General features: G+C 58.0%; 1 pseudogene; it reads right to left on the reverse strand.

Moving 5' to 3' along the window:
* Window positions 1-766: 766 nt before the first annotated feature.
* On the reverse strand, window positions 767-2,908 carry LOC144961508 (large subunit ribosomal RNA; annotated as a pseudogene; the record flags this gene model as incomplete).

A 2,908-nucleotide genomic window follows, 5' to 3' on the forward strand; every position in this document is an offset into this window, starting at 1 on the left:
AATGCAGTTGGCGAATTCCGCTTCGCAGAAGCCTGGTAAAGGACAAAATAAAATGCAGTTGGCGAATTCCGCTTCGCAGAAGCCTATTAAGGGACTAAATAAAATGCAGTTGGCGAATTCCGCTTCTCAGAAGCCTGGTAAAGGACAAATAAAATGCAGTTGGCGAATTCCGCTTCGCAGAAGCCTATTAAGGGACTAAATAAAATGCAGTTGGCGAATTCCGCTTCTCAGAAGCCTATTAAGGGACAATGGCGAATCCCGCTTCTCAGAAGTCTATTAAGGGACTAAATAAAATGCAGTTGGCGAATTCCGCTTCGCAGAAGCCTACTAAGGGACTGACAGGAAGGAAAAAACAAAATTGAAAAAAAAAAAAAAAAAAAAAAATGCAGTTGGCGAATTCTACTTCGCAGACAGCAAAGAAGGAAAACTAAAAGTGCCTCTGGACGGATTAGTGCCTCTGGACGGATTAGTGCCTCTGGACGGACTAGTGCCTCTGGACGGATTAGTGCCTCTGGACGGATTAGTGCCTCTGGACAGGTGGAGAGAAAAAAAAATTCTCCAAGTTCTAGGAGATAGAACTTTGAAGAAGTAAAGTAAAGTAAAGTAAATGTATTTATACGTGTTATGACACTCTCGCACCCGCCGCCGCCGCGCGCCGCACCGCCAGCATGCCGAGCCGAGCAGAGCAAGGACTCGAAGGCTGGCCGATCGGGCCGGGCCGTGCCGTGCCGGGTGGAAAGGTGGCCGAGACAAACCCTGCTGGAGGGAAAATCTCAGCGTCCGGGGCTTAGTCTCAACGGATCGCCGTACCAGGACAGCTCTAACGCTTACAACACCCCGACGGAATACATGTGGTCCGCACGCGATTTCTTGCCCCTAACGGACGTGGATGATACCGACCCAGCCACGCGCACCACAGATCTAGCGCGCGTGACGAGCGGGCCGGTCACGGCACTAGCCGACGAACCCGAGGGTTGCCGGCTTAATGTTGCCTGCACGCTCAGGGCCCTAGCTAAGCTCACCCTTGCTCACCGGGCGGGGTTCCGACTTAGAGGCGTTCAGTCGTACTCCCACGGACGTAGCCTGGCGCCATCGGCCTGACGACCGGACGCGCGAACCAGAGGTCCGAACTCACCGTTCCTCTCGTACTGAGCAAGATTACCGTGGCAAGGGCGCTTCATCAGTAGGATAAAACTAACCTGTCTCACGACGGTCTAAACCCAGCTCACGTTCCCTGTTGGCGGGTGAACAATCCGACACTTGGCGAATTCTGCTTCGCAATGATAGGAAGAGCCGACATCGAAGGATCAATCAGCGACGTCGCTATGAACGCTTGGCCGCCACAAGCCAGTTATCCCTGTGGTAACTTTTCTGACACCTCTCGCTTGAAACTCCCAACGTCGAAAGGATCGATAGGCCACGCTTTCACGGCCAGTATTCGTACTGAAAATCCTGGTCGAGCAGGCATTTGCCCTTTTGCTCTACGCGAGGTTTCCGTCCTCGCTGAGCCCGCCTTGGGACACCTTCGCTGCGCTTTAGAAGATGTACCGCCCCAGTCAAACTCCCCGTCCGAGGCTGTCCCCGGCAGGGTCGCTGTCGCCGTCGTGACCGCGTCGGGGGGAGTCGGTGGACTCCCCGAGCCCGACGCGACGGCGGCTTGACGTCTGAACCTCGTACGCCTCCTACCTGCAAGAAGGCGCCGAGTCCCCACTCCGTCGGGTAAGTGGAGGTCCCGCGGGGGTAGCGGTATTTCACTGTCGCGCCCGAAGACGCTACCGCCTATGCTACACCCCCCACGCTCCTCCACAGAGTCGGACTAGAGTCAAGCTCGACAGGGTCTTCTTTCCCCGCTGATTTCACCAAGCCCGTTCCCTTGGCTGTGATTTCGCCGGGGCGTAGATAGGGACAGTGGGAATCTCGTTAATCCGTTCGTGCGCGTCGCTAATTAGACGACGAGGCATTTGGCTACCTTAAGAGAGTCATAGTTACTCCCGCCGTTTACCCGCGCTTATGCGAATCTCTTCACTTTGACATTCTGAGCACTGGGCAGAAATCACGTCCCGTAAACACCTTTTCAGGCTGTCGAGACGCTCTGTTTTAATTAGACAGTCGGATTCCCCCTGTCCGTGACAGTTCTGAGACAGCGTGAGTCGGAGGTCGCGTCGGTTGTCCCCCGCGCAGCCAACGCGCCCCGCGAAGGGGCGTCAGCCGAGCGAGGCCGCTCGGCCCGGGGCCCCCACGGGTTTCCGCGCACGTCTCTCCCCCTCGGAGTGTCCCCTCAGGGTGCGTGCGGTTCTGCCCGCTTCCTCCCCTAGCCCGACCGTCCCGGCCCTCAGAGCCAATCCTTCTCCCGAAGTTACGGATCCATTTTGCCGACTTCCCTTACCTACATTACTCCGTGGACCAGAGGCTGCTAACCTAGGAGACCTGCTGCGGACATGAGTACGGCCGGGCAGCGAGATTGACGTGCCCTCGACGGGGTTTTCACGGACCGCCGTGAGCGCTCCGGACGCAGCCATGTCTTACGGCGACGCTTTTCGGCCTGGCCAGCCCTTTCTCCGGTCGACCCGATTCCAGGGCGAACCAGACCTTAAAAAGAGACGACGGCTCTCCCCGGTGCCCACGGCAGCGTTCCCCGTTCTGTCGGCGTCGCCGCGGCGCCCCCCACGCCGGAACGTAGTCGCGACGAGGGGGGCCGTTCTCCGCCGCCCGGTTCCGAGCGAACCTTAACTGGATTCCCTTTCGGCGGTCGCAGGGTGACTGACAGGCCAGGCGCGGCGCCCGTTCGGCCGCCCGCCCGGCGCGTGTTTCGTACCCGCTTCAGCAAGGGAGCTAACCCGCCCCTTAGGACCGACTCACCCACGTACATGCACTGTTCCCGCGGAACCATTCCCCACTTCGGCCTTGA

This window comes from Berghia stephanieae, unplaced genomic scaffold, assembly GCF_034508935.2.
Source record: "Berghia stephanieae isolate SIO BIC M18660-M18661 unplaced genomic scaffold, UCSD_Bste_1.3 scaffold2724, whole genome shotgun sequence".
NCBI lineage: Eukaryota > Metazoa > Mollusca > Gastropoda > Nudibranchia > Aeolidiidae > Berghia > Berghia stephanieae.